The sequence below is a fragment of the Podarcis vaucheri genome (assembly GCF_965113315.1).
Source record: "Podarcis vaucheri genome assembly, chromosome: 3".
NCBI lineage: Eukaryota > Metazoa > Chordata > Lepidosauria > Squamata > Lacertidae > Podarcis > Podarcis vaucheri.
The window spans coordinates 108,337,203-108,359,741 of NC_138761.1; the positions used below are offsets into that span (position 1 = coordinate 108,337,203).

The 22,539-nt window shown below is 44.2% G+C and overlaps 1 protein-coding gene and 1 long non-coding RNA gene across 2 annotated transcripts in view; one reads left to right on the plus strand and one right to left on the minus strand.

Moving 5' to 3' along the window:
- LOC309528326 overlaps window positions 1-5,921 on the plus strand; it is a 30,424-nt gene extending 24,503 nt beyond the window's left edge. Inside the window, exons 3-4 of the long non-coding RNA XR_014217664.1 lie at window positions 1,412-1,585; window positions 5,812-5,921. This is a non-coding gene — a long non-coding RNA (uncharacterized lncRNA). The remainder of the gene's footprint in view (window positions 1-1,411; window positions 1,586-5,811) is intronic.
- The window catches only part of VSNL1 (visinin like 1), a 104,054-nt gene extending 81,626 nt beyond the window's left edge, over window positions 1-22,428 (minus strand). The window contains exon 1 of the mRNA XM_082215695.1: window positions 22,141-22,428. The gene's annotated coding sequence lies outside the window, so the exon portion shown is untranslated. The remainder of the gene's footprint in view (window positions 1-22,140) is intronic.
- Between the last annotated feature and the right edge of the window lie 111 nt (window positions 22,429-22,539).

The window sequence follows — 22,539 nt, forward strand, 5'->3', positions numbered from 1 at the left end:
GGAAAGAATGTCCCTACCTGAGAAGAATGGCAGACCAAGCTGTTGGACTATGCCAAAATAGCAAAACTGACCAAAAAGCTCAGGAACCAAGAAGACCAAAACTTCAGAATGGGGAAAAATTATAATTTATCTAGGCGACTACTATAAACAGATGAAAACATTAGCAGGATTCTAATAATCTAATATGGATTATGAAATAATATGCAGTTGAGAAGGTGTACAATAGGACCCATGGAGGGGAAGGTGGGAAGTCCAGAAATTTGGAGAAATATCTAAATATGGATATGTAATTTGGATTATTATACTTTTATATTTGTAAAATCATTATATACACACACACACACACACACACACACACACACACACAGTGGTACCTCGCGAGACGAATGCCTCGCAAGACAGAAAACTCGCAAGACGGAAGGGTTTTTGGTTTTTTGAGTTGCTTCGCAAGACGATTTTCCCTATGGGCTTGCTTCGCAAGACGAAAACGTCTTGCAAGTTTGTTTCCTTTTTCTTAAAACTGTTAATACAGTTGCGACTTGACTTCGAGGAGCAACTCACAGCATGCGATGTGGTAGCCTTTTTTGAGGTTTTTGAAGACTTTGGTGATTTTTGAAGCTTTTCCAAAACTTTCCCGAAACTGTGCTTCGCAAGACGAAAAAAACCACAAGACGAAAAAACTCGCGGAACGAATTAATTTCGTCTTGCGAGGCACCACTATATTATATATCACCATTAAACAATTATTCAACATGTTAAGGGGGGGGAGAATGGCAATGCTCATCAACTGGGAGGGGCAGACTCCTCAAATATTTTATGGGGGGGACGGGACAGAAAAGATCTCAGCCCCTGGGGGTTGGCTCATATGATCCTAATCTAATTGAAAACTTTCCATTTCAGTTTCTTTTCCAAAATATTTTCTATTTGTTTTAGAGAAACACAAACAGAACAAAAAGAAAGAATACAAAGAATCCAAGATGTAAACCATAACAGTTAATTTCAGTTTCTCTGTCACCATGTTTTCAGTTTTAAATTAGGTTAAATTAGGTTCTCCACACTTCCACAAGAGATTGAGAATTAATATTTTTTTAATCTTCATGAAAACGCACTAGCATTTTCTCCTGATATAGACATGTGTGTATGCGGTTGCACCTAATAGGGATGCTTTTGCAAAGCAATTCCCCCAAATATAATATATTCTTGCATGTTATTTTTACTAACACATGGACTTTATTCCCACTAATACCAGTATATGCATTTTTACACACATTGATGAAAGCTGCATATCAAAATTCAGAGATAGCTGTGTTTTGGTTCTCATATTGTTTCAGAAAGTGAGAATTGGGTCGATTTGTCTTTAAAATGCCAACAGAATCAAATTTCTTCCCTACTCTTTTCCTCTAATCTACAGCACAACCTGGAAGATTAGGAGAGGACAACGATGAGGCAAGAAGCAGGCATATTGAAAACACCTTGGAGTGTCTGCAGCAGCTGCAAAAGGAGTAAGCGAAGCATATCGGACAATTCTCATTTCTCAACCCTTCCCAACGACGCAGGAAGAAGAAAAAAAATCACAAAATATGAGGTTAGATTATGGGGTTTTACAGTGCAAAAGGTTTGCATTAAAATTCCTTGGGTTCTCACTCTCAGCAAAAGACATGCAAGTGGTTTCTTCCAGCAGTAGATCAAACTCTTCACTGTTTAAAATAATTTCAGCCTTGCATGTCCCATATCTTGTAAAAAAATCACATATCCATGTCTGAAAATCAAACATTATGGGACATGTTTATGATTGGAACAGTTCCTTTGGAATTAATTTAAGTGATGCAATTGATTTGGCTTTTTAAATCCTCTGGAATGTTTTTGGGAGTAAAATGCAGATTGCAGTTGTCTAGCAATATAATATTTTATTTATTTTAATGCCAGTTACAATAATCCAGGATGCTAATTTACAGGACCCCAAGAGCTTTGGGCTGATTTCTTTCTTTCTTTCTTTCTTTCTTTCTTTCTTTCTTTCTTTCTGCTGGGCATCATGCCCTCTGCTATATCGCAAACTGCTTGCGAAAGTCCAAATCCCACAAGCAGCTCTGGCTGAAGGCCTGCTGTCCAAAGAACAGAAACCCAAAGCTTCAATGGGTGGGTGGCACTAGTTGTGCTGTCGTCTGGATCGTGGCCATCGCTTTTCTCTTCTGCAGCATTAATTACTAGTGCACAATGGTCTGCTGGAGCTGACGATTTGCTGGCTGTTACTCTCCTTTTTTAAAGCTTTAAGGAAGTCATGTAGCACTTGATTAATAACAGCTTACAAGAGCTCATGCCAATGAAAGGTATTGGCCTGCTTTCTTCCCTCTTGGCCCTTTTTGTGCCTGACCCAATTCTATACCACATTTCATGGTACAGGTCTGGGCTTTAAACCTCCATGTCTGAGCGTTTTGGTTTTAGAGGTTTGTTTGTTTTTGTCCTGGCGCTTTCCCGAGGAAAACTCGTGTTTGACTGCTGAATCGGAGCAAATGGCAATCCAAGTTTTCCACAGAATACCATTTGCTCCAATTCAGTGATAAAATGCAGAGTTTCCTGCAGAAAGTGCTGGAAGGGGAAAGAACCACACAAAAAGTGTGGTGCAAAAGGAAGTCTGGATAAGCCCTTAAGTGTGTTGTTCGAACCAGGACTGGTGGTTAAACTCTGCCCTTGCTAAACATGAAGCAGTACAAATCTAGGCTACAATGAGGAGCCTTACCGCTGCCCTTAATGACTTACCGTATTTTTCGCTCTATAAGAAGCACTTTTTCCCTCCTAAAAAGTAAGGGGAAATGTGTGTGCGTCTTATGGAGTGAATGCAGGCTGCGCAGTTATCCCAGAAGCCAGAACAGCGAGAGGAATCGCTGTGTAGCGATCCCTCTTGCTGTTCTAGCTTCTGGGATTCAGAATATTTTTTTTCTTGTTTTTCTCCTCCAAAAAACTAGGTGCGTCTTATGGTCTGGTGCGTCTTATAGAGCGAAAGAATACGGTATTTGAATTGTTCCATAATTGCTCAGAACAACGTGTTATTGGGAATGGTAATGAGTCCCTTTCTACGCAGAATAAAGGTTTAAAAAAACCCAAAAGGTAAAGGACCCCTGGACAGCTAAGTCCAGTCAAAGGCGACTATGGGATTGCAGCGCTCATCTCGGTTTCTGGCTGAGATAGGCGGCGATTGTCCACAGACAGCTTTCCAGGTCATGCGGCCAGCACGACTAAACCGCTACTGGCGCACAGAGGACCATGATGGAAGCCAGAGCACACGAAAACGCCATTTACCTTCCCGCCACAGCGGTACCTATTTATCTACTTGCACTGACGTGCTTTCAAATTGCTAGGTTGGCAGGAGCTGGGACAGAGCAACGGGAGCTCACCCCATTGCAGGGTTTGAACCACCGACCTTCTGATCGGCAAGCCCATGAGGCTCAGTGGTTTAGATGACAGTGCAACCCGCAAAGCCACTAGAAAGAAATTGTGTGGGTAGAACTGCATACGGTGGACCATATGGAGAGACAGTATAGCTCAAGGACATAGCACACATTCTGCATGTCCAGGTCCACTTCCCGCCATGTCCAGTTAAAGGGATCTGATAGCAGAGATGGAGTCTCTGTCCGAGAAGCCCTGGAAAGTCACTGCCATTCAATGTGGAGAATATTCGACTAGGTGGACAAGCAGAGAGCAGTTCCCAGGTCTGTTTCTGTGATCTGCTACCCAAGAAACTCACAGTGTAGCTTAGGCATTTCTGTACAGTCTCCCCTGCCCCCCACCCTTTGAGTGCAACACTTTCCAGAGTAGTTATTACCTTGTTCCTGAAAAAAGCCTTGCCTTTTGGGAACCAGAAGCACATTCCCTCCACGCCTCCACAGAGAAAAATGGGAGAGCTCACACAAAGCTGTTACTTCTCAATAGAGAGCTGTTTTAGGGGAAATCAGTGCTCTTGTTTTACTTCTCCCCAAAGAAATCGAGGGCAGCACCACAGAGAAATCAATACCCTCCTGCTACTCTAGCAGTTCATATGAATCAAGATAGCTATCAAAGTTTAAAGCCAGGGAAACAGATAGCGTTTTTTAAAAATGCTATGTGCTGACACCCACAGTCTAATATATGTGACTAGGTTACTAAAAAATTGTTTTTTTGTACCCCACACGTATGATTGGGTAGCCCTAGGCACTCTGGGTGTCTTCCAATAAAATATACCAAAACACAACAGAACATCACACATTACAGTGGTACCTCGGGTTACAGACGCTTCAGGTTACAGACTCTGCTAACCCAGAAATACAGTGGTACCCCGCAAGACGAACGCCTCGCAAGACGGAAAACCCGCTAGACGAAAGGGTTTTCCGTTTTGGAGGCGCTTCGCAAAACGAATTTCCCTATAGGCTTGCTTCGCAAGACGACAGCCCATAGGGAAATCTCCGGGACAGCGGGGAAGCGCAGCGCGTCTTCCCCACTGTCCTCGGACCTCCTCCGAAGCTGGGCGGCGGGGAGGGAGCACCTCCTCCCGCCGCCCGGCTTTGGAACAATGCTCCGAAGCCGGGCGGCGGGGCCGCGAAGCCTGGGCGCGCTGATCGCCAGCATTTTAAGATCGCCCCGGACAGCGGAGAAGTCCTCCGCTGTCCCGGGGTTTTTTTAAAATGCTGGGGGTGGGAAGAAAAGCCCTTGTCCCCCCCCCCAGCCTTCAGAAGAGGTCGGGGACAGACTGTCCCCGGACCTGGTCTGAAGGCGGTTTCCATAGGAACGCATTAATTGATTTTCAATGCATTCCTATGGGAAACCGTGCATCGCAAGACGAAAAACTCGCAAGACGGAGAGACTTGCAGAACGAATTAATTTCGTCTTGTGAGGCACCACTGTAGTACCTCAGGTTAAGAACTTTGCTTCAGGATGAGAACAGAAACTGTGTGGCGGTGGCGTGGTGGCAGCGGGAGGCCCCATTAACTAAAGTGGTACCTCAGATTAAGAACAGTTTCAGGTTAAGAACAGACCTCCAGAATGAATTAAGTTCTTAACCCGAGGTACCACTGTAAAAGCTTCCCAATACAGGGAGGGAACTTTTTTCATATGTAGTGGGCATGTAAAAAGGTTAAAGAATATTGCGAAACGATTTACGAGATAAAAAAAAATGTTTAAAACAATTTTCCCAAAAAGACCGGAGGCATTTTTGCTAGGAATCATTCAGACGGAGGTCCCCAGGTGACCGGGGGGGGGGGATTATTTATGTATGCAACAACAGCAGCCTGAGTTTTGTTAGCCCAAAAATGTATAGAATGTAACATAGAATAAGAGAGCAATAACAACATGCATTTAAAAGGAGTGGGTTTTTTTTTTTGTTTGTTTTTTTGCTGAGTATATGCAAAATGCGCACAGCTGAAAAAGCTGGCAGCATTAAGGTAAATTCAACAGAATAACAAACACTGGAGTGATGTGAGATAGGAGAACTTCCTTTTGACCCCACTTTTTGTGTGGCTCTTTCCCCTCCCAGCGCTTTCCCGAGGAAACTCTGCATTTTATTGCTGAATTGGAGCAAATGGTATTCCGTGGAAAACTTGGACAGCCATTTGCTCCGATTCAGCGGGAAAGCGCCAGGACTGAATAAAACGGTTATAGTAAAATATGCAGGATTGGTGGATAAACTAATTGAACCATGGAAGGGGAAGGATGGAAGTCCCTGAATGTATGGTACTATGTAAGATTTTTATTTTGAGGCATAAAATTGAAAACTTAATAAAATCTCTCTCTCTCTCTCTCTCTCTCTCTCTCTCTCTCTCTCTCTCTAGCTTCCCAATGCAGGGCTGCCTTCAGATGTTTACAAAGGTCATGTAGTTATTTATTTCCCTGAGTGGCTGGGGAAACCCAGGCAGATGGGCGGGGCATAAATAATAAAATTATTTTTTCCAGTAGCACCTTAGAGACCAACAAAGTTTGGTATTGGTATGAGCTTTCGTGTGCATGCACACTTCTTCAGATACATCTGAAGTTTGTCTTAGTCCCACGGGGCAATAGCAGCCCAGGGAGGACAGTGTAGACTGAAGAAATTTGCCCAGGAAAGGAAGATTAATTTTCCCACTCCCACAGCAGTCCTAATCATAATTTTGTACCCCTCATCCTACCCAGGGCAGTTGCTCATTTTTATAAAACAAAAACGTGAGAGATCCTTGCAACGTTTAAAGAATTACTCTCATGTTTTCCCAAGTATTCCTTACATAAGAGAACTATGAATAGTTCCAATCCAGGTTTGACTCAGGATGATTTTTACCCCCCACCCCACCCCCAACTTACTTAGGCAGCTATGAATGCTACTTGTAGGTCTCACTCTTCCAGTTCCTACAAGAATCGTTTTAATAAAACCATGTTTTGCCTTGGGCCTCTTTGGCTTTCCCTGGGTCCCTGAAGGATCTTCCACTCTGGACCACAGATCAAATGTGTAATGGCTAATGTAACCCTCGAGGATGGCATTTATTTCAAACTAATCAATTCAGGTAAAAGAGTATACTCCCAGACTCAGATGGCCCTTTTAAATCATAACATAGAAAATCAAGAGATTCAGCGCCTAATTCAGATCAGTGCTTTTCTCAGCTGTAGCCTAGGAAGCATCTGACACCATCTACAATTTGACATCTTAAAGTACTAGGCAAATTGGTGGACGTTTTTTCAAGGAATGCAGAAGCACTTTTAAAATATATGCATGTACTCAGATGTTGAGAGAGACACAGAGAGCCTGAACTGGCTTTTGATTTTGCTAAACAAATTTATTCAGAGTTAGAAAGGATTGTCACAGAGCCTCACAGAAGTGGCTGGCTTAGCCTGAAAACCCCTAGGAAGATGCCATGCATATGTAAGAAGAGGGACTGTGGAAATTTACTACCTAAAGCACCGTGGCTCTTATTGCAGCATCCGACCTGTTATTTTGAAGCACAGCTCAGCATAAGAATTGTTTCGTATACTTTTTTATTATTAATAATAGAAATTTCTTAATTTATTTATTTTATTAATTTGATGGATTGATCTACTGATTAAATCCATTCAAGTATGCAGACAACTTATTTCTGAGTCTGCAATCCTCCACGTGTCTCAAAAGATTCCATCAACCTTGCCTCCGAAAATTTTTACATATCCTACATTCCATGAACAGCTTTTACCAAAGGTGTCATGGACTTTGAAGACGCTCAAACTCAGGACGAAAGGGAGAAATGCGCTAAGAGGAAGGCACACTTGGCAAACCCTCACCATGATCAACTCCCTCCCAGACACCTATGTCCCCACTGTGGAAGGACATGTGGATCCAGAATTGGCCTCCACAGTCACTTACGGACTCACTGTTAAAACCGTGTTGATGGAAGACAATCTTACTCAGCTATGAGTGATTGAAGAAGAAGACCTGGAGAAAAAAGTCAAATTGAACTAAGGGGCATTGACTTCTGAGTAAGCATCCATTGGATGACTGCACAGATGTCTATAACAGCATTATGATATTGGCAGCTTTATTTTCAATTCCTTTCCTAATGATCCCTAGAATGGAATGTGCCTTTTCCACACATGCTGTGCACTGGATTGACACTTTCATCCAGCAATGGTCCCAAGATCATGTTCCTGGTCAGTTACTGCTAGTTCAGACCCTGCGAGCATATACGTGAAATTATTATTTTTGCCTCCTGAGACACATCACTTCACATTTGTCTACTACACAGACTTGCATTTGCCATTTTATTGCCCATTCACTCCATTTGGGAAAGTCCTTTTCAAGCTTTCTGCGATCTCTGTTTGTCCCCCGAGCAATTTATTATCGTCAGCTGACTTGGCCATCTCACTGCCCACCCCTAAGTCTAGATTGTTTATGTTATGTACTGAGTTGAATAGGCTCCAAATTGCAGCAGTCTGATTGGTCCTAGAACAACAGGATTCAGAATGCAGCAGTCTGATTGGTCCTCAGGAGCCACCCAATCCAACTCCAGGTGGAAGTGAATCCGCAACCTGATTGGCCTACGGGAGAATCCCAGAATTAGCCAATCATGTGGGGCCCATTGTGTAAATAATGTATGTAAAGCAGACATTTCGGGGGAACTTCCATTCCTCACTACTATGAGCTGAAGAAAGAGCATGAAATCCACACTCGACTCTGAGTATATTTCAGTTTGTTAACAAGTTAAAAAACACAGCCCCCGAACTGATCCTTAGGAGACCCTGCTTTCTATTTATCTCCCTTCAAAAAAATGCCCATTTATTCCTTCTCTCTGCGTCCTGCTACCTTAAGCAATTCCTGACTCATAAGAGGCCTTCTCCACTTATTCCTTGACAGCTAAGCTTACTCATGAGTCTTTGGTGAGGTACCTTGGCAAGCAATTGCTGCTGTGGGCCAGGCAGGAAGAAAATGTGATATTAGCAGTGCTTTTTTGCTACAAGAAAAATTAAGGGGTACTCTCATTTTCCTACTCATATTGAAATACTGCCCCTCAATGAGGCCAAACTTAGATTCACAAAATGTTTAGAGGTATGTGTACCCCTGCGTCCCCCCAGAAAAAAGCACTGGATATTAGTGATGCCTCTGAAATGCCGCCCCCCCCAATAACCTGGAACAAGAAGAGAAAGAGTGATGATGATATCTCTGCAGTGTCCTCTCCTAAACATCTTGGAACAAGTAGGGGAAAGGTGATACAGTGGTACCTCGGGTTAAGTACTTAATTCGTTCCGGAGGTCCGTACTTAACCTGAAACTGTTCTTAACCTGAAGCACCACTTAAGCTAATGGGGCCTCCTGCTGCTGCTGTGCCGCTGGAGCACAATTTCTGTTCTCATTTTGAAGCAAAGTTCTTAACCTGAAGCACTATTTCTGGGTCAGCGGAGTCTGTAACCTGAAGTGTATGTAACCTGAAGCGTATGTAACCCGAGGTACCACTGTAATTATTATGATGGTGAGAATAATGATGACGCCTCAGCACTGGGCTTCTCCCCAACAACTTTGGAACAATCATGTTATAGAGCATGCTGCGGAAACGATTGCCATATCCCAGCCCCTTGCACCCTCTCTCAAGCAATTGTTTGTTCCAATGCCTGCAGGAAGGAAAACAAACACAGCAGCAATAGTAAGGTCCCCACATTTCCCAAAAGCTCTACATGGCTGGCAGGCAGCAAAATAAGAGGCATGCAATTCCTGAACTCATTGCTCCACCCCAAAGACACACATATTTTTAAAAATCTCTCAAGTGGCTGCCTGCTCCAAGTGCCCGGCAGGCAGCAAACCAATTACCCAGAGAAACAGGCAGGTGGATCCTGCAGATCTTTCCAATATTGTATTTCCACACAGGAAATGGATTAAACTGTTGAATATCTGCCTGCCTCACAGCTATCAAAGAGACAACAACCCTGTTCTCCCCCAATGCCAACCCTAAACCAAAGACTATGTTGCCATTCTGTGCCCACTTACCAGGCAGTAAAGCCTATTAAACACAAATAGATTTACTACTGAATAGACATTTATACTACTGTACTGTAAATTTAACTGTACAGTGGATTATTAGCGAGCGCTTGGTTTTTAGCTCCAGTACTGCAGGAGACATACTTAAGCATCTTTGCAAAGTTTTCACATTCTGCACTAACCATTTGGAGAAGGGATTTTTGCAGAAAATAACTTCTAATGACTACTTGACATCAGATGAATCCACCACAGGAAAAAATAGAATCCTAGTTGCTAGCGAAAAAGGAAATGCAGACTACAGTAAGTCCAAGGACTAAAAAATAAAATGAAAGGGAAGGGAAAACAACAGCTCTTCGGGAACCCAGGATATGCAACAATTATCTGCAGATTCACAACTCTCAACAAAACATATATGCATACAAAACTTTTTGCCAACCTTGATAACAAACATATCCTTACGTTACAGTGTATAATGAATGTTAACTTGCTGCCGCTGCAGGGTGTCTAAGTATTTTATGGTTGTATTTGCTGATTCATTTGCGTTTTATATTTCTGTTTTATGGTTACTGTATATTAATAAAAGAGCATTCCAGTGATGACAAGCAGATCAGTAAGTGAGGAACATGGGGAAACAGGTGGAGCAGGGAGTGCAATTGTGCAATGTCACAATTTTTTTGCTCAGCAGGAAGGAAATCTCATTTATTTCAAGCAAGCTGCTTCGGAATAAAACATACCAAAGCAAGCTGTTCTGTAAAGGGATTGAATGAAATAATGTGGGCACAAATAACGTGCTCAATCAAACATACCCCAGCCTTCTCCTCCATCCAGCTTCTGCTGCTACTATGGGAAAGCTCTCCTCCCAAATGGAAGTGATCAGCCTCCCTCAGTTGCCTCTGAGTTTTGTGCTCTTAACTTTCTGCAGAAATGTGCAATAGATTTGATGTACAGTGGTACCTCGGGTTACAAACGCTTCGGGTTACAAACTCCGCTAAACTGGAAGTAGTACCTCAGGCTGAGAACTTTGTCCCAGGATGAGAACGGAAATCGCGCGGCGGCAGCGGGAGACCCCATTAGCAAAAGCGCGTCTCAGGTTAAGAACAGTTTTGGGTTAAGAATGGACTTCCGGAACGAATTGAGTTCGTAACCCAAGGTACCACTGTGTACCACCGGCACATTTTGTTGCATAACTTTTCTTTTTAAAAACAAAACAAAACAAAACGTTTTCTTATTTGGTTTTACAACTTCATTCACAGAAATAATATTCTTGCAAATATTAGAATTTTACACAAGATTCTTTCGAATCCTAGGACTCCCCTCCTCCCCTCCGTAGGTTCTTTAAGTAACTTTTTCAACTGCATATTATAAGTCCATCTAGTTTACAGTCCTCCATGTTTGGATATACAGTATATCCAAAGTATATGTACCATTGCAAGAGTTATTTAAAGCATGCCAAAGTATTCAAGTGGTTACAGTGGTCTTTCAAATACAATCTATACAGTGGTACCTTGGATTACAGAAGCTTCAGGTTACAGACGCTTCAGGTTACAGACTCCACTAACCCAGAAATATTACCTCAGGTTAAGAACTTTGCTTTAGGATGAGAACAGAAATCGTGCAGTGGCGGCACAGCGGCAGCGGGAGGCCCCATTAGCTAAAATGGTACCGCAGTTTAAGAACAGTTTCAGGTTAAGAACGGACCTCCAGAACGAATTAAGTTCTTAACCGGAGGTACCACTGTATTTGTCCCATTCTCTGTTGAAGTTTTGATCCTCCTGATTTTTTTATTTTCCCGGTTAATCTTGCCATCTCTGCACACAGTCATACCTCATGTTACGTCCCCTTCATGTTACGTTCTTTCAGGTTACATCCCGCGGCGACCCGAAAGTGCCGGAAAGGGTTACTTCCGGGTTTCCCCACTCGCGCATGCGCAGATGTGCAAAACGACGTCACACGCATGTGCAGAAGCGGCGAATTGCAACCCACGTGTGCGCAGACGCGCCACTGCAGGTTGCGTTCTTTTCATGTTGCAAACGGGCCTCCGGAACAGATCCCGTTCGCAATCAGAGGTACCACTGTAGTCCAATAATTTCATCTGCCAGTCCGTCCTAGTAGGCATCTTTCCAGCTCTGGGCAAGCAACATCCTTACATTTTGTTGCATAACTTTTCTTTCTAGGAGAGCAAGACACTTACTTCCAAAAATAAAAAATGAAAGCTCAGTCTGGAGCTTGTGCACCTGCCAGGTTGGCAAACCCCACACTAGGGCTTCGGCCTTTCCAGACCTATCTGGATATGATGGGAACCCAGCCATTGGACATCTGAGTACCAACAAGTGCTCTACCTTGAGCTTTCGTTCTTCTATATCAGCCTGCCCCAATCTGGTACCCTCCCTAGGTTTCAGACTACAGTGCCCATCAGTCCTAGCCAGCATGGCCAATGCTCAAGGATGATGAAAGCTGTAGACCAATATATCTGATGGGAGGCAGTTTGAGTAATACTGTTCTATGTCCTTATCTATTCAGATCCTAAGGTTATTTTCCACCAACAGATCTGAAGTGTACAGAAGTGCACTTGACAGGAGATTCATTTGATCCGTGATGCCTAAATTCATTTCTTAATAGGGCCAGTTTTCCCAGTTACATCGGCAACAAAATACATTTCATTACAAATATAATTTTTACCTCAAGTATCAATTAAATGACTGCCTTATTGTAAGAGGTAATTCTTATTGTTGTTCTTAATTGTAAAATATAACTTGTAATACTATGTGTGGTGAGATCAAGTAGACACAGAGTTACCTCACATTTAGCCAATATAGTCTACTTGAGTGTAGACAGTTTTTAAGAGTCAGGCAGAGGCCATTATTTTCAAGAAAAGCTCGACAGATTGCAAGCAACCCATATTCTTAATTATGAGCTTTTATGAACGAGATGTTCTTGTTTTAAATTAATTTGGCCTGGATAAAAATGTTCCTCAAATGAAAAGATATTCTCTCGGTCCTATTACTCAGAGGAAATAGCCTTTCAGGTATAACATTTAATATAGAGCTTTTTGTTTCTTTTTCCAGGAAATGTTTTGCTACGGCATCGCTGTAAGACGTCTTCGCTGCCAATAACATGCTGCCGTGGAAAAAAATTATGTTGCAAAATATTGGAAACTGAGATATAGATCCTTAACAGGAATTCTGCTTAAGAACTATTTGCTTAAGTTTAATTAAAACAGCACTTTGGGGACCAGCTGCCTCCACGATCGTTAATGAAACAGAAGTTAAGTACATTTTTATCAGAAAGGATAATCAAGCGCTGGAACAAATTACTGAGGAACGTCGCTCGGGAGAAAGGACACTGAGGAAATCGTGTATATTAAGGGTAAGTTTACTATTATATTTTTAAATGACCTGCTATAACAAGCCATTGAGGACCACAGCCAAAAATGTTGTGACACTGCACTTAAAAGACTACAGCAGGGAGGCTGGGGTGTCATAAAGAAATGCAGAACGGCGAAGATGAATTTATTATAATTATTTTGGTTAAATAGAATTTTTAAAACTTAAAAAGCGGGGGGGGGGGGGGTTGAACATTTGTTTGTTGTTATCCTGAGTGCCAACCCTCTGGAAGCCTGGAATAGGTTTGCTTCTCACCAATGCAATTGGGAAGACTATTACAAACAGATTTTCTCTCCTATCTCAGGGTTTAGCATCCTAAAGAAACAGCTCCTCTCCCTTATCTAACCACACAACCCCCAGTTGTTTCCAGACATTTGTGGATGGACTCTTAATCTCAGGGTTGTGGGTTTGAGCCCAGCACTGTGATTCTATTGTTGCTCTTCCCTCCTGAGTCGAGCATGACAACGTGCTCCATGCTTTCAGGAGTGCCACCGTTGCTTTCCGCACCCTACTTTTGATTTTTCATGATTTATTCTCCCCTCCATGGGTGGATGAAGACCTGTTGAAGGAGGAGGGGTGAGAGCTCAAGGGGATCAGCTCTCCTCCTCCTCCTCCTTCCTGGCATCCTGCCATTGTACTACTTCCCAGCCCAGCTTGAACCATGGATGCTTTTCCTGAAGCCCACCACCACCACCCTTGCTGCCGCCATCTTGGGTCTGTGGCAAGTAGGGTGAGGTGGGGTGGAGGCCCAAAGTCTGTCTTAGCCAGGCAATCCACTCCAGGGCAACTGGATACATCCTGGAGGGACGCATAGGCATGGTTTCCCCCCACATTCCCAGTTTACCAGAACCTCCAGAAGTGCTGGAGATGTTGGATCTGCGTCTGGGCTGCTGCTAAATTCAAAGATAGGGTTGCTGTACAGTGGTACCTCGGGTTAAGTACTTAATTCGTTCTGGAGGTCCGTTCTTAACCTGAAACTGTTCTTAACCTGAGGTACCACTTTAGCTAAAGGGGCCTCCCGCTGCTGCCATGCTGCCATGTTCTCATCCTGAAGCAAAGTTCTTAACCCGAGGTACTATTTCTGGGTTAGCGGAGTCTGTAACCTGAAGCGTCTGTAACCTGAAGCATCTGTAACCTGAGGTACCACTGTATTTTAAAACCCCAAAAGTTGTTGAGTGTTTTTTTTTCTTTTTTAGGAAGACCCCAAAGTTTTTTTGGGTTTTTTACAAAAACGCCAAAAAGAATTTGATTGACAACGCACCACCTTTCAGAAATCTTCCCCAGCCCCGGGACTTCAATACCAGCTTTGAAATCTGGTAATGTCCAGAAAAATCCAGACGTAGGACAAGGGATTCCCAGGCAGCTGGGGTTCCCATGGATTCCTCTGATGAGTCTGGAGAAAGCTCCATCTCCCAGAAAACGAACTCTCCTTCTGAGAAGGGAAACCCCTTCTTCGGTTTTCCAGCTCTTCCCTCCCAAGTCCAGAAGTCTCTGAAAGGCAGTGGGCCCGGAAAGAGGTCTAGAAAAATAGATCCAAGAGGAGGGAGGGAATGGAAACCTGTTATGGAGAGCTGGATAAAAGGGGGTTTCAGGAAACAAAGACGAAGGAAGAAACAAAGGGGAGGATCGCTTCCAATATAATGTTCCCACCTTTTCCCTTTGCCATGCCTAGAGCAGGCAAGAAACGTCCTACCGGTGGCGAAACAGGAAATGGAAATGGAGCCAAGGGGGGTTGTCCCTCCCCTGAAGTATCCCCCCAAAGTTTTTTTTAACTTCCTGACAGTGGTGAGATGGGTGGAGAGAACCCACATCAAGGATCCCAATTCTCTCTGAGGACTGAGTCTCTGCAATAGAGAGGGTTGCCATATTTCAAAGAGTTGAGCTTTTTGGGGGGGCTGGGGTTCTGAGCTGTTTTAAGGGATGTGGGTGGCACTGTGGGTTAAACCACAGAGCCTAGGACTTGCCAATTAGAAGGTCGGCAGTTTGAATCCCTGCGACGGGGTCAGCTCCCGTTGCTCGGTCCCAGCTCCTGCCAACCTAGCAGTTCAAAAGCACATCAAAGTGCAAGTAGATAAACAGGTACCACTCCGGTGGGAAGGTAAACGGCATTTCCGTGCACTGCTCTGGTTCACCAGAAGCGGCTTAGTCATGCTGGCCACATGACCCAGAAGCTGTACGCCAGCTCCCTCGGCCAATAAAGCGAGATGAGCGCCGCAACCCCAGAGTCGTCCGCAACTGGACCTAATGGTCAGAGGTCCTTTACCTTTACTCAGCTATTTTGGGAGGCGGGGAGTGAAAGTCACTGAAACCTACACTCCCGACATGGGTTGGTTACCATACATCCGGATTTTCCCACTCCTTTCAGCTACTTCCGCCCAGATACTGTTTCCAACTGTAGTATTCCAGCTATGTCCGGAATCAGATCTATGCCTGGGAAATTCCGGACATATTGCAACCCTAGAACAGGGGTCTCCTAATGACTCACAGTTTGCTCCCAGGATCCTCTGGGAGAAGCCATAACTGTTTAAAGCAGGAGTAGGCAACCTAAGGCCCGTGGGCCGGATGCAGCCCAATCGCCTTCTCAACCCGGCCCAAGGACAGTCTGGGAATCAGTGTGTTTTTACATGAGTAGCATGTGTCCTTTTATTTAAAATGCATCTCTGGGTTATTTGTGGGGCATAGGAATTCGTTCATTACTATTTTTTTCAAAATATAGTCCGGCCCACCACATGGTCTGAGGGACAGTGGACTGGCCCCCTGCTGAAAAAGGTTGCTGACCCCTGGTTTAAAGGGATTATGATTCAGTTCTGATCATAGTGGAATTTAGTGGGGGAAAGGCCTAGGTCTGCAGTCTATAATTATGGTATGAACGGGCCGGCCATGTTTGTAATGTCCAAGGGACATTTGTTGAAGGGACATATCTCTGTGAACCAACCTGAGACCTCCAGGTATAGGGCAGTATATAAATTCAATAAATAATAATAATAATAATAATAATAATAATAATAATAATAATAATAATAATAATGTTATCTTACAGGCAAACTGAGCCAGTTCAGAAGCAGAAAACAATGGTACATTTTCCCCCTGTGCTGCATTACTTTATGCTGCAGGCACCAGAAAGCTTGGCTACATTTGCAGCATACATTTAAAGCAGTATCCTATCGCTTTAAGCAGTTGTGGCTTCCCTCAAAGAATTCTGGGAGCTGTAGTTTGTTAAGGGTGCTGAGAGTTGTTGAAGACCCTCACAGGGCTACAGTTCTCATAGTCTCAAATGGTGCTAACCGGGACAAGTCTTACCAAATGGTTCTGTTGCACAACAGTGCAGCCTCTGAAGCTAAGCCAAAACCCTCCCTTCATGTGTCCAGTGAGGTCTGGTTTAGTATTTGGAGGAGAGTACTAATAAGCAGCAGAACTGGAGAGTCTTCTTCAAGAAGCATCATTTGCCTGGAGTTGCATATTGAGCGCACAACACACCTCAGCTCACTGAATGATTCATAAGCATTCCTGGTTTATTACGACTCCTTGAGGCTTTATATTATATTAGCTGCAACAATAACAGTGACCGGCACCGTGATGCCCTTAGGAGTCCAAGAAGAAGCTCATGTTCTGCCATCACAAGACATTTAATTGCAGGACTCTTGATAGGACCGCTGATCAGTCGTGTCATGGTAAAATAGCTAACTTGACATGGAGGGCTTCAGTTATTTCAATTAATTTATATAGTACCACCCAGGTATATGGCCTTTTCCTGAATAACACAAGCATAAACCACAGGTCTCTGCCGCAATGAACTTACAATTTAAATTTAGACGCACACAAATAAAATAAAATAAAATAAAATGGGAAGGAGAAGGAGCAGTTCCGTACATAAATGGGTGGTGTGGGAGAGGGAGTTTAGGGATGAGAAAAGCAACTGCGGCAAAGCTTCACAGGGGCCCAGTGCCAGAAAAACTGCAAACGCTTGTCAAAAAAAGGTAAGAGTGCTGGCCAGACTGGGGAAAGGAACAAAGTAGGTTGAAAATGAGGGTCCTGGGGAAAAGATGGATGATAAGCGTCATGGGACTGAGGGGAAGGAGCAGCTAATAAAGTGAAGAGGGGCTGTTGTGTGACATTGGCCAGCTTTAGCCACTATGATCTGTAAAGCCAAGGATGCAATGAGTTGGGGGAGGGGATACAATTCTGTATTTCAGGCTTCCATCACCATCAAGGTGATGTGGAGGGTGTGTGTGTGGGTGTGTGTCAATAATAAGAAAAAGAATTCATTGCAACGGTCCCAAACTGCCCAACCTACAAGAAACAATTGGAAAACGGGGATAATAAGGTTGCCCGGTCAGGAAGGCAAACTACAAGGATGAAATGATTCTAAAACGAAGACTGGTACTGCGAACACTGCTTCATGTGTCTAAACCCACATGTCATTTATGTACAAGAGGTGGCACAAGTAACCGTGGGCCAAATAAGCTTCCGTGAGACAATGCAGCATGATTTCTGTAGGTTTATATTAACGGACATCTCTGACATTTACCTCAGCAGCGATGGGATTACACAACACTTCAGAGCAGAGGAAAAGCCGAGCGCCCTGAAAAATTTGTGGCGGAGTTTATGTCTTGTGTATTAGAAAACTTCCTAACTCCTTTTTTAAAAAAAAAAAAAAGCCAAAAGCAACGTGGCACTGAGCTGTCCAAATGTTTTGAAGTTCCCTCAGCCATTTGATGTCTCATAAAGGTCCCCAACGCAGCCCCCTGTGCTGCACACAGCCCTGTCAAATAGCTGCCAGTAGTTTCAATGAATAGAGCTTAAACACACACACACAATGTAATTCATAATCACATATTTTTAAGAGGTCAATGTGTACAATCCATCTCTAGAATGGCATATTTTTTAAATCGAACAGTAAAAGACCCCGCAGTCTACATATATCCCTCAGGAAGCCCTCCCCCCCCCAAAAAAAAAAGTCATTTTCACAAACTATTGCCACATTTACTCAAACCAGTCAGGCAAGCCTTATTGTGAAAATGGTTGAATTTATCAAAGTGTTGTTTTGCTCTCCCTCTTTTTCTCTCACTAGTGACTTGCAATATTTCAGGATCGTTTCCTAGATCTGAGGATATCCAGTGAAATCTTATTCCATTAGGGTAACTAATAAATGATTTCTTGGTTAATGCCTTTTCTTCCTCAGTTGAACAGACACTGCAGAGTTCACTTCATCTTTGCAAGCGCAAAGGAGCCGTGCCCATATTAAGACCGTAAAGACGGTTATGTAACTCTAAAGTTAGCTACAGATGAAAAACGACTGTGCTACAAACCACAGCAATTTTGGTCACGATTCATTTTATACCGACGCAATCTCGCCTTTTAGATTGCTTTCTGTCGTTAAGGCTTCGTAATAGTGCTGCTTTAACACGCCGGGGCTGTTTTCACTTATAGTTCCTTTGTATAAAGGACAGGCGTTTGGGGTCTCTTAAATCTCAAAAGACTATAGTGAAGAATTTGATGCTACCCCATCTGAAAATTGCATGCTGCTTTGGCTCAATATATCCTCTAGAAAAGTGCCTCATAATCCAAACACCTTATCTGAAAGCTTCCCTAAATGTTTCTCCCTCTGAGCTGGAAATGAGGGGGGGAGGAACGACTATCAGAGAATACTACTAAAAATGGATAGGAGAGAGGGGTTAAATATTGCAACTCTTTCATTGCATCCTCATGCAAAGCAACGCTTGGCAAGTTTGCTGTGTGAAGACGGGTTAATTCAGATAACAGCGTATGCCCAACATACTGGAGCATCACAAAAGGGAAATTACTTTGTCGGGTGGGAGGGAGGGAATGCTGCAGAGTGAGTCAATCCCTGGTGCAGCAACAGCGGCAGCAGCAGCAGCAACACCACTGAAAGGCAGCCTGGTGTGTTCACACACCATTGCTCTGCAGTGGCTGCCAAAAGAACAGAGCAGCCCCTGCTGCTGCTGCGGTTGCTGCAGGAGACGACTTTGGTACTTCCAAACTAAAAAGGGCTGTCGCCGCTCCTTGCGGATGCTGCAAAGGAATCACTCTGTGCCATGCCTATGCAAGCCCTGTATTGGTTTCATCTCAAAGCGACGCAAGCTGCAGACATTTCCACACCTGAGAAAGTAAAAAAAAAAAAGACACTTCCTAGCCACGCCCTCGACATTCTAGCCTGGAACTTGTTTTTGGTTTGCTTTGACTATATGAAAGGGGCGGACTGGAAGCAACCCTATTCAAAGCACCAGCCTCCCATTGCTTCACGGTGAGGGGTGGGCTTTGTCTCTGTGGGATGAACTGCATGCCATGTAAATGCTGCTCTCTCCCTTTCCCCCAAATCTGTTATCTGATGGGAACAACTCCAACAGAGGGATTGACGACTTGATAGCGATGCTCTTAAGAGAAGGCAAAGCAGCAGATAAAAGCAAGGTCAATGAGGTCGACTGGGAAGAAAGTATTCTAGTTGACTGGGTGCGCAGAGGCTTGATGTGATCTAATTTTAAAAGGCACATTTAATAGCAATTATTGCTGCTTTGGTAGTTTCATATCCAAATTATTTGCAGCCACCAAAAATTGTTGTGCTCACCAGCCCCACAACCTGCCTGCCCATCTTCTTGTTCCCATCGCTTTATCTCCAGGAGGAGTCCTTCCTACAGCTCCCTTATTGCAGTTATGTAAGGTTAGCATTGTGCGTTCCCTGCCAGTTTCTGTTCCTCAGACCTGCTCCTTAGGGTGGGATGTCCTGGGATTAAAAGACCTTTAATTAAAAGGAGTTCACAGGCTATAAAGAAATTTAGCAGCATGCTTTTGTAGAATGAGAATGTCCACCACGTCACAAACAAACATGGAGGGAGAAACACAATGGGTATAAGATTGTGGAGGGGGGGATAGGATAGGACTGAGTTCTGTTAGCTGATTCATGTTTGCTAGCAAAAGAAAAAAGGAATTGAGGAAGTTGGTGGGAGCAGGGGACCTCACAGCCAAGGTGTTTCAGGTCAGCTTGCACAAAGAAAGCCTTGACGTAGTAAAAAAGTGAAAAAAGCAGGATATTTTTTCTGTCCATACAAGAAAACTGCAAAGGGACCTAGCATTCATCAAGGAAAAAAAGGGGGGATTGTAGGGTTTTTTGTTTTAATACAGTAGTATGAGCAAAGAGCAAACTTTAAGAACAGCTAGGTATGTGCATGCAGATGGTGCTCAAGGTTGACGCAGGGCTAAAAAGAAACACTATGCAAGGAGAAATATAGGCTATAGAATCTGGCCAGTGTAAATAGTCAAAGCCAAAATGTATACTTCAGAAAGGGATACAAAGGAAGCACGGAAGAGTGTGTATACATTTTTGTTTGTTTTGTTTTTGGATAGGGAGAACTAGCCTCATTTGGGAGCGACAGCTAAGGGCTTGATTTTACTCAATCCACTGACTGAATTCGAATCCCTCTGCCAATGGGTCTTCCCACAAACATCACACCATATCCTACTGTCAGGAAGTGTGTGGGCTTTCCCTAAGCGACACCTTCTCCCCGCCCCACCTATCTTTAACCCTACAGATATGGGTCAAATAGATTCCTAGACGCAGCCTTTGGTTTCGGATGTTCCGGGCCAAACATCACATGCGGCGACCTCAGCGCTGCCTCAGATTGTTCTTGCTCGAGCCAAACTCGCTAAAAAGAAATGCCTTGCAGTGGAGACAATTCCTAAGGGAAACGTGCATCTTAGCAGGGGTGCAGCCACACTGCACTATATATATCCATGTATTTTTATTTTTTATAGACTCTTTACTGCTTCTTTCCTCAACAAGCACTCCCATGTTAACAGCACTGCCTCAAGGAGCTAGGCACTGGAGTCAAGCAAGCCAGAAAACAGATCCCTTGAAGGAAATTCCAAGGGAAGCCACAAGATTCCAAGGAGAGAACACCCGCAGTCTCCATCAGGTGTAACACTGCAGTGAGCTGGGCTGTGTGTGTATGCTTCAGATCTGCCTCAACCTGCTTCTCCCTGTTGTTTTGATTCCCTCCTCTCTCAAAAACAGCCTCACTTCCCCTCCCAAAGCCCCTTCCCTCTCCTGTCTCCCATATGGTGCTTCATGAAGATCTCCCTTCCCACCCCCACCCCCTCCACCCTCTGTCTCCAACACCCACCAAGCAGTTGCAGCACTGCTGAAGGGCTCCCCGTCTCTCACACCTCTGTTCACGCACAAACAAGCGCACGGTCTCTCGCACACATTGAATATATAGATCTACAATGCCAGCCTCGGTTCCTTAAAATATGCTGCACGTGCAGCAGTCGCGTGCCGCTAGGAAGAGGCGATCGATCACTTCAAAGCAAGAATGCCAAGGAAGCAACCTCACTAAACAGTGTTTGTGTGTGTTTAAACAAATAATCACAACGAGTTGGATGACCTTGCGGAGAATGATCTTTTCATGCAAACTCTTTCTACTGGAAAACAACACAGCATTGGCATTTTCTTTGGATGCTTCTCAGGGGGAAAAGTGCCTGGGAATGTCAGAGGCTTTCATCTGACATCAGTTCCTTTTTTTAAAAAAAAAAAATATGCAAATTATTAACCTACACTATTTTGATGTCTTTCTTGGGGGGGGGGGTTGGTTTGGTTGGTGTTTCGAAATGCCAGATCATTTGGGTGGTACATCTTAAAACAAGCTCAGGGCGATTTGTTGTGGGTACCTTCCCCCCCCCACCTCTCAATTTGACACACACACAAGAAAACTCCAAACCACCCAAAAACACAGCACACAAAAGGGGGGGGGGGACTTTACAAAGATTATTTCTAAGCACTCCACGAAAAAGGAGTGGGGGTGGCGGAGAGATAACCGAAACACGCTGCTTTAAGCTTCTAAGTACCAACATATGGCACACAAGCCCAGTATCTAGATACGTGTCTCGATCCTTCTCATCCAAATGCCTCTGACCATGGGGGGGGGGGGGCGGAAGCCAGAGATAAGGAAGACGAGGAAGGGGCCGACAGCTTTGACATCCATTCGACAGTCTCCTTTCACACCCCGGGGTTGCATCGATGCGAGTCTAAACAACTTTGCCAGATCTGCATCTTGTTCCTAGAGATCGGTGTCTACGTGGGGGTCTAAGCTCCTATTTATAGGGATTTACAAGCCACTGGCAATTACCTCCCGCCTGTTTTCTATTTCTTCCTCGCTCCCTCCCGCGCACTCTTCGCAAGAATAAAACCAAACACAAAAAGCAAACCTCAAAACTCCCTTTTGGGTCACCGTTTCCAAGCTGCTTGCCGCCCAAGCCAACAATGTGATGCGCAAAGGAAAAGCCTAAATATTTGAGAACCTGGACCACTTACAGTTTGCGATGTCCTCTGAAGATCGAGACGGAACGGTGCAGGGTTCTTTAAAAATAATTAAAAAATGCTAATAATTCAAGTCTGCTTAAGGGTCTCAAGGAAGGAACCGATCCGTGCTTTTGCCTCTCCGGTTTAAAATCCCGTTTCGGATCGCTTCCGCGAAGCCGGTAGGTTAGCAGCTGCAACACGTTCCTGCGCTTTTTGCTCTGCACTGCAGATCAGCAAATCCCGGAGAAATTCAAGGTTCCCTTGGCTGGAGGGAGCCGCCGTGCGCACGCGCGCTCGCCGGCAAAGCCACTTCTGGCCTGCCCAGGAGGTGGGGCTGCGGGCTTCACGCCCACCCCCACGTGAGCGGGGGCTGGTTTCAGCCCCTGCGAGAGCAGGGGAATCCCGGCCGTA